An 11,383-nucleotide genomic window follows, 5' to 3' on the forward strand; every position below is an offset into this window, starting at 1 on the left:
CACAGATTCGTGAGTGAGCAGGATAAACTGCCCGGCAGAGCCTGTCCTAGATTGCTGACCCACAGCACCTCAGGCCTAATTAATGCTTGTGTTTCTTTAAAACCACTATGTTTAGGGGGTGGGTTTTTTGTTTTTTGTTTTAAATACAGCAAAAACTGACAGGCGCACCTTCGTGGGAAACTACAGACTGAACCAGAAAGCCGCTTGACTCAGGGTCACAGGTGGAGCAGTGGGTGGGGAGGAGATACACATTTCTACCTGGTTCTCAGCCGTTACTCCAACCGTGAGCCGCCACCTGCCTCTGGGTGCTTACATGCCAGGAAGGGGGACAGAACAGCCTTTCTGCAGGAACTCAGGGGCCCAGAGGACCCCAAACAGGGACATAATGTGAGAGAACCACATCAGTCTGCTTCCAGCGGGGTAGTGCATTACCAAACCTGTGGTCACCTTCTTCTTCCGGCAGGAAAAGTCACAGAGAGGAGAAAACCCAGCTTTCCGCTGTCACACACCACCTCCCCCGTCACCACGCAGAAAGGTCAAGCAGCTTTGAGGGGCCTTACTCCCAAATACGAAAGAGCATCCAAATGCAGAGAAGGAAAAGTTCTTCCTCTGCTTTCTTAGGCTCAGTGGTGGGGGCTTATACATCAAATGGATAAAAGACAGATTAACAGGAGAAAAAACCCAAGAGTTTATTTGCATGTGCAACGTGCATACACGTGGGAGGACTCAGCGGTGAGTGACTCAAAGGGGTGGTTAGAATCTGGGGCTTTAAACCATCTTAACAGAAGGCGATCAATCGTGGAGAAGAGACAAGACAAAGGAGAAAGGGTGTGGGTTTGTAGGGGTGGTGATCATGGGCTGATAAATATCTGGGGAAACGAATGGAATATGAGGGATCTTTTAGCAAGCTCTGTTAGGGCCGGTTTTCCGTCTCCAGTGAGACAGGTTGCATCACATGGTCTCTTCTGGAACTGGACAGGAGTGGGGAACATCTTCACAAGGGAAAACATATACCCTGCATTCAGGCAGAAAGGGGAGGATAGAGTTTTTCCTGAATCCGCTGTTTCTCCATTGCCTTCCACTCAAAATAATCCTTATGCCAAAGCGGTCTATTTTGGGATGGTCTATTCTGATCTCCTTCACAAGGATAACCAGATACTTGAAAAGAGTTATAACATGAAAAGCAAAGAATAAGACCATCATACATGAAAAAGAACACAAAATAAACATCAGCATTGGGGACAGTAAAAAATCAACTTCAAAAAGCCCCCGTAATTAGTATGTGCAGGGATATAAGAGAAAATATTGAACCTGTAAATCAAGGACCAGATGCTGTGAAAAGAAAAATCAAAGAGTAAAGTAAAAAGCTAGGAAATTAAAGCATATAGTGAAAATTAAAATTTCAGTAGAAGCATGGGAAAATAATGTTAAATCTGTCTTTGAGAAGGTGAAACCATAACCGATGGAGACTTGGAAAGAAATAACATGAGTGGATCAGTTTGAGGTTGACTGGTGAGCACTTGAGAAAGTGAGACCAGGGGAGGCAGCTGGGGAGGCTCTCGGCACCTGACACACGAATCTCCCCTGGAGGGAAGGACTCTACTTTTCAAACGGAGAGGATCACCACGTCCCAGCAAAATGAATGGAATAAGCCAAGGCACACGACCACAACCGTGAGTGGTACAGCAGATTGTAAAACATTCCGAGGGAAGGGAGTTACTTTACAAGAGAGAGGGGATAAGATGTTAGCAGACTCCTTACCATTATTACAAATAGAAGAAAAACTGGGATAGGCCCTGAAGAAAAATTATATTCAACCTAGATTTCATACTGAGTCCAATTATGAAGGATGAGAGTAAAAACGTATCACTCAGGCACCATTTTCCAGGAAGCTGCTAGAGGAGGCCTTCTGCACAAATGAGAGGGGAAGCTAAGGAAGACAATGACAGGGATTGAAAACCAGGGACCCGCCAGAGGGAGGTGGAGAGCAGCCCCAATATGCTGCCAATGGGAGGTCCCAGGACCACAGCTGGACGGCAGCTGCAGGCACAGCAGGTGCACATTCCAGGAGCCTGAGCGCGAGCGGAGGGAGAGAACAATGGCGCCCACGTGTAATCGGGTATTTTGGCAGAGTAGACAAGTGCACTGGAGAGGCTGGGGGGTAGAACAGAGAGACAGATTAAGAAAAGCTGGAAAATGGAAAGGATGTGGCAACTATTAACTACAACCAAAAATTAGGTAATAGAGGAACTTGAAGTTTCTTGGATACATCAATTACCATGTCTTTCCCCCAGTTTAGGAAGCGTTGGCCATTTTTCTTCAAATATTCTTTCTTCCCCTTTGTTTCCCTCCTCTTCTCCCGTGACCCGTTAGGTGTACGTTGGTGCAGCTGATGGTGTGTCACAGGTTTCTGGGGCTCTCTCTGGTTTTCTATTTCTCAGACTAAATAATCTCAGTTCGCTGAACCTTCTGGCTGCTCAAATCAGGTGTTGGGCTGTAGTGCCCACGGTCTTCACTTCTGCTTCGGAAATTTTATTTGTTTTCTCAGCCTTTTAACACCTTTAGAATCTCTATTTGGTGACACACCGTTCTCAATCTGTTATTTCTTCAGACATGGTTTCCTTTAGTCTTTGAACATATTTATAGTAACCGATCTAAAGTCTCCGTCCTGTAAGTCCAACATCTGGACTGTTGTAGGGATACTTTTTATTTCCTGTGTTTGGGCCACACTCAGCTGTTTGCACGTCATCTAAACTTCAGTGTGCATCAAAATCACCTAAAGGACTTGTTAAAACAGAGGCCGGGCCTCATCCCCAAGTTTCTGGGGTCCAAGAATTTCTGACATAGTCCCAGTTGCTTCTGCTGTGGCTGGTCCACGGAAAACACTTTGAGAACCACCAGCCCAGGCTAGACCCACCACGATCTCGGCCTCAAAGCAGGGTCCGTGTTTAACGGGTCTCTTACTCCACAGGGTATCCAACACAGTGACTCACAAAGAGCCATTCTACTAGCTTTCTTGATATTGAATTACTGAATTTCAAAGGTGTGTCACAGAACACGGCATACACATCGAGGTTCTAAAGGAGAACCAAAAGAGAATGAAGAAGGGCGTGTGGCCCATTCATAAGTGAGGCTGCTTCATCAGTGAACAAAGAAAGGGGAAGGCGTGAGCTTGGTGATCTCCAATAGCATTCCGGGCATCGAGTCGTTAATCATCTCAGTTTTCACACAAGGAAGAAAGACTTAATTTTTTAATCATAGCATGCTTCTAGTGATTAGTGGATTCAGTATGACTGAACGCTGATGTCTTTTTACTAATGGGAAAATTGTTGTTAGTTACTAATGGGAAAATCATTACGATTAGTGCCCAGCTAAAAAATGCCAGACACAGAAACCGAAGCAACAAGCAGAGGCAGCCGAGTGCAGGACAGTGGGCAGGGGGCTGCCTGGCTTTGAGCCCACAGTGCCACGTGCACGCAGGCCCTCAGTTTCTCCCTCTGTAGAATGGGCACCCAAATACCCACATCCGCTTCAGAGGGTAAGTCCTCAAAGCAGTGCCTGCTGCACAGTGAACGTTTGTTAAAAATGCCAACCGGAGCAGCCCCTGTGGAAACCAGTACGGAGGTTCCTCAAACCATTAAAAAGAGAGCTAGCCTGTGACCCAGCAATTTCACTGCTGGGTACTTACCCAGGGAAAATGAAAACACGAACTCGAAAAGATACCTGCACACCCGTGTTCACTGACGTTTCACTTACAATAAGCAAGATATGGAAGCCACCTAAGTGACCTCGGTGGATGAGTGGATACGGGAAATGCTCCCAGCAGAATTTTATTCAGCCATCAAAAAGAAAGACATCTTGTCATTCGTGACAGCACGGAGGTCTTGGAGACATCACGCTAAGTGAGATAAGCCAGGCAGGGGAAGACAAACACCGAATGATCTCACTTACCCGTGGGATCTAAAACACCAGCAACGATAAAACTGTGGAGTCATTGCTAGAGAGGGTATCGTTAAGTCCTGGAGGGTGAGCGGGGTGAGAGCTGAAACGTCAGCGATGTTCTGGTCCCAAGGCTGTCGAGCGCGATAGCACTCCGAGGACAGAGCCCCGTGACGCCGCAGAGGACAATTAGATACAAAATCCGCTGTGACCCCCTGACACTCCTTGAAACTACACGTACTCCCTTCACGTAGCCAGCAGGTGTGTGTCTGGTTAATGTCTGAAGACCCTTTGTGTTCCCTACCCATGCTTTGATATCCTTTGATACTCGTATCTAAGAAAATATGAAATAAAGACTCTGTGCAGTTTGCTGCTGCAGCCGTTTCACTGGGGGAAGCGTGCCCGCACGTCCGCTCCATCCAGTATCTGAGAACTTCTTTGGTGTGCGGCCACACAAAACAAAGAGCAGACCCGTAGACACGGAGGAGTGGGGGCGGGTGGAATCAGTGAAGGGGTTGAAAGGCACAAACTTCCAGTTATGAAATGAGTAGGTCCTGGGTGTGGCAGACAGCACGGTGATTGATGGTAGTTAATAATAACTGGGCTGTACATTTGAAAGTTGCCAAAAGAGTAGATCTTAAAAGTTCTCATAACAGGGTTAATAATAAAAGTAAACCAGCAGAGAATCTTCTCAGGTTAGTCTGTGCTTTCGGTGACATCTTTCCCAGTGGAATTGAGAACGGGAGAGGTACTGGGGCCGTGGAGGGGAAGAAAAGGCTCTCCTAAAGTCCCGTGGGTCCCAGGGGTCTCTAGGGTGATGGCACCCTGTGTAGACGACACCGTGGCTGTCCCACACCCATATCTGTACACTGCCAGCCCCCATCTCCCACTTCTCCAGACATTCTGCACCTGCAGGAAAGGACAGGAAGAGAGAGGATGAAAGGCCAACTCACGTCCCCATCAGCTTTTTCGGTCATGCTGTGGATGGGTGCTTCTGCAATGGAAGTGATTTCAGGTTCGTGACCCTCCCCAGAACCCGTGAGAATCCACATCCCAGCCCTGATTTTAGGCTGATGGCTAGTGAATCCGAACGGATCAACCGAAGGAAACTGGACAAACATTCCTCCTCTTGTAAGGGGTTCAGATTTCCCCCGAGAGCCCTGGAATTGACTGTAAGTCTTGGCAAAGAGCATCACCCACCAGTGCGGGGCTCATAAAGCGTACAGGTCTCTGGAAGACGGGTTTCTCCAGCTGGATTTCGCAATGAGAAACACACCTCAGTAACACAGCCGGAGGCGAGGAACCAGTCCCGGGTGGCTGATGTGGGGACTGCACAAAGGCGGCAGAAGGGGCAAGATTCGGTCATGCTACTGGCCTGGCCGCGGCCCCTCCTGCCTGGCGGTGTCATTCCCGCGGACTCTGCACGCCGGGAGAGGCTAGCCCTCTGGGTCACCCTGTGCGCACTCGGGCACTCTCTCCTCTTTCCCGTTCTTCCCTTCTTTTCTTTCTTCCTTCCATCCTTTTTGGCTGAGAGGGCCAAATTCAATTGCGTGTTCTCTCTTCAAGCTTTCCGTCGCAGAGATTTCCAAACACACACAACGGTAGCGGTAGGCACACAACAGTCCCCGAGGCTCTGTCACCAGCCTCCCATATCACATTGAGCCAGTTTTGTTCTCGCTGTTCCCCACTGATGGGGTTCTTGAGCAAACGGCTAAGAAAGAATTCTTGAGATGTCTTTGGTGCGAAAAGGTGGTTTTACTAAAGCACGGGGACGGGACCCGGGGGCAGAAAGAGCTGCCCTGGGGTTGTGAGGGGTGACTGATTATACACCTTTAGGTTTGTGGAGGGAGGGCGATAGAGATAAAGTAAGTTTCTGAGGAATCTGGAAGCGAGGCTTTCAGGACCTTGAGATAAAGTTATTTTCAGTCTTTAATAAAACACAAACGCCAAGGGAGAAGGGCAGCCAGGAGTCGCCTGAAGAGGGTCTCGCTCTGCGCGTTTCAAGTGTCTGTCAGTGGGCTGCGGGCGGGAAGGAGATTTCATTTAAGCTACGTTTCTCTTGCCTTTGTTTCCCTCACCACCCTCTATTTTTCCTCCACCACCCAATGTTTTCCTGGAGCATTTTACAGCAAATCCCAAAATTTCACTCTTTTTTTTTTTTTAATGTTTGTTTGTCTGTTTATTTTGAGAGAGAGAAACAGAGTGCGAGCAGGGGAGGGGCAGAGAGAGAGGGAGACACAGAATCCGAAGCAGGCTCTAGGCTCCGAGCCGTCAGCACAGAGCCCAACGTGGGACTCGAACCCCACGGTGAGATCATGACCTGAGCTGAAGTTGGGTGCTCAACCGACTGAGCCACCCAGGTGCCCCCAAAATTTCACTCTTAAATGCGGCATTTTGTCTCTCTAAAAACTAAGCACTTAAAAAAAAAACCTATCCAAAATACATGATCACACTTTCCCTAATTAACAACAATCCCTCCGTATCATCTAATATACAGTTTGTTTTAAAATCTCTCAAAAAATACCTGCTACAGTTGTTTTTGTTCCAATAGGCTCCACTCAAGGTCTCCATGCCGCATCTGGCTGCTAGTCTCTTAAGCTCTCTCAGCATATGACGCTTTCGTCTGTCTTTCTCTCTCCAGGCCACATGTCCGGCCGGCTCAGGTTCCCACACTCTAGACCTGCCCAATTGAATTGTCAAAGTTGTCAGAAGTTCAGAGATAACAGAAGTAAAGCCAGTGAATCACCTAAGTAGCAATGAGTAAAATTTATCGCGCCCACACCCACTAGACGGTTTGCATGCCAGGAGCACTTTGTCCAAGCACTGCGTGAGGCTTGGCGTATTGTCCTAAAAAGTGGGTCATGTCATGAGAAGGCAGGGACTGCATATTCTTCCCAGGGGTTGGCTGTAATGTTAGAATGTTCCCGAATTAAAGGGAATTGGTCACCAGTTACCTCATATCAGCTTCAGGGGACAGTTTAAATTTCATTTACGATTTCCAGAGGCACCAGCAAGAAGTAACCCAGGCAAGTGAGCCTCCCTTGTCTGGCAAGACAGAAAAAAAAAAAAACCCAAAAAAACAAAAAACTAAATTGAGCTTTGCTTGTGTGACTAAATTGGTTTTGTCTGCACAGGGAATTTTCAAGTATGGTTGCCATTTGTGTTTCATTTCACCAGTGTAACTAACACATTCCTTTGCTCCCCAAGCTCCTATAAACTGGTGTTTGGATCTGGAGGCTTGTTTAGACGTGGGTTTGAACTTTTCAGCATGGATATTCTAGGATATTCTATACACAGTGCTGGCAGTTCCTCCCACACCTCTAATGTCTGGTGACCCAAGTCTGCTGGACCTGATATTGGTAGGAGGCAGGGGGAAGGTCAGGTCAGCCTGATTTCACCCCCGCCCAATGTTCCCTATCAGCCTCTTGGTTTTAGCATTGATAATTGCCAACACTCACGTGTTCATTAGTGGTTGCAAACGATGGCTGTCCATTTTGATTTTGTTGTTGTTGTTCTGCACTGATCAGCTGTAATTCCTCTGTTGCTACTTTCTAACCCGAAATACAGTGTGTAGAGGAAAGTATATTTGAAAGTTGTAGTTTTGAAATATACATGACACTTTTCTCTTTATAAATTTTCAGAATAATTGGGAACCTACAAGGAGACCAGTAAGACTTTCTTCCGTTTTCCTGTCATCACACACATACAGCAGTTCAAGCACCTGCTTTGCTCCAATGGCGGGGTCTCCTCCAGACCGGCCCCCGGACACAGCCCCCTTGGTCTTGGCAACGTCCCTATTTTGGACCACAGCACCGATGTCTCAGGATCGTCTCGTACTGTGCCTGCCTCAGAACGGCGTTCCTTCTAAGAGCCTTGGTTCCTTTCAGTAAAAAGTAGCTTTTGGTGCGTGTGCTTGTTGTGACCGTCTTGTCCCTGAGTCTAGTCTTCTTCTGTGTGTGTGGTTTTCTCTGAAAGATCATGTTGAGCTTATTATACTCTCCTTTCCAAACCAAATGTAAAATTTTAGGCGTTTTGCTTAAGTCTGATTATAATGCTGTAATGCTTAGCGTTGAAAATCTTGGTCCCTAAGGAATTTTCCGTGATTATTTTTCTGCCGTCTATGTGCTTCACCATGTGGATGGTTCGAATAACAATATCAGTATTAGTATTCCAAGCAGGAAGCTAGGATGAGGGAAAAGCTTGCCACCTGCATGGCAAACAGCCACAGACATGAGAGGTACAAAGTGGCATCGGGGAGAGTTTCAACCACAGTGACAAAAGCAGGAGGAATCAGTGTAAGGAGAGTTTGCCTGCCTGTGAGATTGCTCTGAGATGGGAGGTCTGACACAGGCTCCCCCAGGAGTGTCACCAATGACACTTAGCAGTAGATGGTTGTCGGTGGCAGGGTTTTAGGGAAGAAGGGGACGGACAGAACTTTTAGCTGCCACGGGCTTTGGGAGGTTTCACACACGGTACATTTGAGCCTCTGGATTTTTTTTTTTGTAATATTTACTTATTTTTAGAGAAAGGGGGGTAGAGAGAGAGAGAGAGAGAGAGAGAGAGAGAGAGAGAGCGCATTAGTGAGGGACCAAGAGAGGGAGAGAGAGAGAATCCCAAGCAGGCTCTGCTCTGTCATCGTAGGGCCCAACGTGGGCCTCGAACTCATGAACTGTGAGATCACGACCTGAGCTGAAACCAAGAGTTGGATGCTTAACCAGTTGAGCCCCCAGGAGCTCCTTGAGCCTCTGGATCCTAACAGCTTCCTGTAGGTCCCTGGCGCCTTCCTACGGGCTTGGACCCCGGGGGCAGCGTGAGAAAGTAGATGTGAAAGACGGTGTCACTTTTCCAGTTTCCCTCATTTTTCTCGGAGTTTCGTCCCTGCTTCCAAACTCAACATGACTTATCTGGAGGGAGGAACATCCTAATAAGCCTGGCAAAAAGTCAAGTCATTTGTCCCTCTGCTTCCTGGAACCTCTCTGGAAAACGCTGCATATTTCCTTGTGGTGACACTGTTCACCGTGTACCTGGGTCTCATGTTGGAGAAAAAGGACTTCATGCCCACAAACCCAGCTACGTTTCTTTTTTTTTTTTTATTTTTTATTTTTTTATAAATTTTTTTTTCAACGTTTATTTATTTTTGGGGGGACAGAGAGAGACAGAGCATGAACGGGGGAGGGGCAGAGAGAGAGGGAGACACAGAATCGGAAACAGGCTCCAGGCTCTGAGCCATCAGCCCAGAGCCTGACGCGGGGCTCGAACTCACGGACCGCGAGATCGTGACCCGGCTGAAGTCGGACGCTTAACCGACTGCGCCACCCAGACGCCCCAAAACCAGCTACGTTTCTATTGAACAACCCTCGACTCATTTAGCACCTGAGTTGCTAATGACATATTTTACTAAGTTTATGACTTCATAAATGCAATGATTAGCACTTAATTTCAAGCAATGCCAACTACTCTTACAGGATATTAATTCAACGTTTTACTAAAAAGCTGTTTGGGAGTATGGACCACGGCATTAATCCCCAGATTCTCCCGAAGACGAAGGCGCAGCTCTCTGGGCCCGGCCCTGGCTGCTGCGGGGCTGGCCGGCCGCTCTCGGGAGAACCACTCTTCAGACCTGCACGTGCTCTGCCTGCAACCTCAAACACTCACGCCCTTCTCGTTAGAGCACACGGCACCTCTGCCCTGGAGGATTAGCTCCAAAGGGGGATTGGAAAAGCAGAAACATCTGCTCAGTCACAGCTAACGGGGACATGAGAGTTCCAATCCTGCCTCTGTCCTGCACGACTCCTCTGTCCCCAGCCCCCAGCCCCCTTTCCCTGATCTAGGCGGGAACAGCCGACCTGAGCTGAACCTCAAAGCCAGAGGAGCCAGTTAAAGAGTTGGGGCCTGGGAGCTCTGAGGGCCTGGGGAGCAGGGGGCCCGGGCTGTGTGAAAAGGGAGGAAGAAGGGGAAGGGGTATAGGGAGCTGGTGGAGCAGGGGTGCAGGGGTACAGGGGGAGCAGGGGTGTGGATGCACACAGAAGCCAGGGTATGAGGTGTGTACCAAGGGGTTCGGGAGAGGGCAGGTGTGCAGGGCATGGGGGGTGTAGCAGGGATTTGGGGGCGCAAGAGGGGTACAGGGGCGTGCTGGGGAGGGGGCAGGGGAGCAAGATGCTGGGGGTGGTGGTGAAGGGACACGCAGGGGGTGCAGGGGAGCAGTGATGCGGGGAGGGTGCAGGGGCACGCAGAGGGGTGCAGGGGAGTCCTGGAGGGAGCGGCGATGGGGGAGGGGGAGCGGGAAGGGGTGCGGAGGGAGCGGATGCAGGGGCGCGGGGAAGGGCACGGAGGGGAGGGGCTCCTGAGGGCAGGGACTCAGGGCAGGCGTTTCTGTGCCCCCCTCTCCACACAGTACCTGGCTCCAAACGTGTTCGCTGAGCTGAAGCGGCTGGCGGAGGCCGGATCGTCGGGACCTTGGCGCACCTGTGGCCCCAGATCTCAGGGGCGCGCATGCGTTCTAGGTTTCCTCCGTGACCTTGCCAACCTTGGTCAGCCGTGGAGCTCTAGTCCTTCGTGTTTCATCTTTTTCTCGTCGATAGAAATTAAAGACAGAAAAGATAGTAAACATTTTAACATTTCTTGAATTGTGGAAGCATCAAGAAGATGGAAAAGTTAGTGATTTACTCACAGTGTAGACATTTCTTTGCAAACTGGTGTCAACAATCTGCCAAAGCCTCGTTTGCTGGGAGCATGCCTGAGGGTGTAGCATTTTCTGATTTAGTGATGTATAAATATTTGTAAAAGGGAAGAACTGTGTTTTTTTAATGTTTATTTATTTTTGAGACAGAGAGACAGAGCATGCGTGGGGGAGGGGCAGAGAGAGAGGAGACACAGAACGGAAGCAGGCTCCAGGCTCCGAGCTGTCAGCACAGAGCCCGACATGGGGCCTCCGGCTCACGAACCGTGAGATCATGACCTGGGCCAAAGTCGGACACTTAACGTACTAGGCCACCCAGGTGCCTCAGGAAGAACAATTTTAAAAAGAGGCTACCTGGGACTGAAACCTACAGAGTCATCTCTCCTCCATTTTTTTCTGTACCCTTAAAACATTCCCCTTTGGAGTCTGGAGCAGGAGAAGGGGTGCAGCCCAATGTCACACAGAAACAGCAGTTGAGGCTGGGAGAGTCATATGTTCAGGGCCCTAAGCAGACCGGTGGCTGGCCTAGTGGAAGGTGCTGGAATCTCTCTGCAGCCAGATCATGGGTGGAGATGAGCCCCCACACGTGAGCGTGCCCGCTCAGCATGGTGCGCGGGAGCCCAGAGCCAGCTCACTAATCTGTGGTCTGGTTGGAGCCACATACCTGTGGTTCTGGATGAAACTGCTTCGCAGGGAGGCGGCCTTGTCCCAGGGCACCCAAGAAGGAAAATTTCCACAGAGGATAAGTTCACAAAGATTCCAAAA

At 49.1% G+C, this 11,383-nt stretch overlaps 1 long non-coding RNA gene across 2 annotated transcripts; it reads right to left on the bottom strand.

Moving 5' to 3' along the window:
- Window positions 1–638: 638 nt before the first annotated feature.
- Window positions 639–10,772, bottom strand: LOC123593139. 2 transcript variants are annotated; one of them, XR_006710148.1, is made up of 5 exons: window positions 10,337–10,772; window positions 6,894–6,984; window positions 6,464–6,619; window positions 3,952–5,958; window positions 639–2,154 (listed from the first exon to the last, which is right to left on the bottom strand). It is a non-coding gene; the product is annotated as an uncharacterized LOC123593139 (long non-coding RNA). The 2 variants fall into 2 exon arrangements; XR_006710147.1 differs by lacking the exon at window positions 6,894–6,984.
- Window positions 10,773–11,383: the final 611 nt, after the last annotated feature.

This window comes from Leopardus geoffroyi, chromosome D4 (assembly GCF_018350155.1).
Source record: "Leopardus geoffroyi isolate Oge1 chromosome D4, O.geoffroyi_Oge1_pat1.0, whole genome shotgun sequence".
Classification (NCBI taxonomy): domain Eukaryota; kingdom Metazoa; phylum Chordata; class Mammalia; order Carnivora; family Felidae; genus Leopardus; species Leopardus geoffroyi.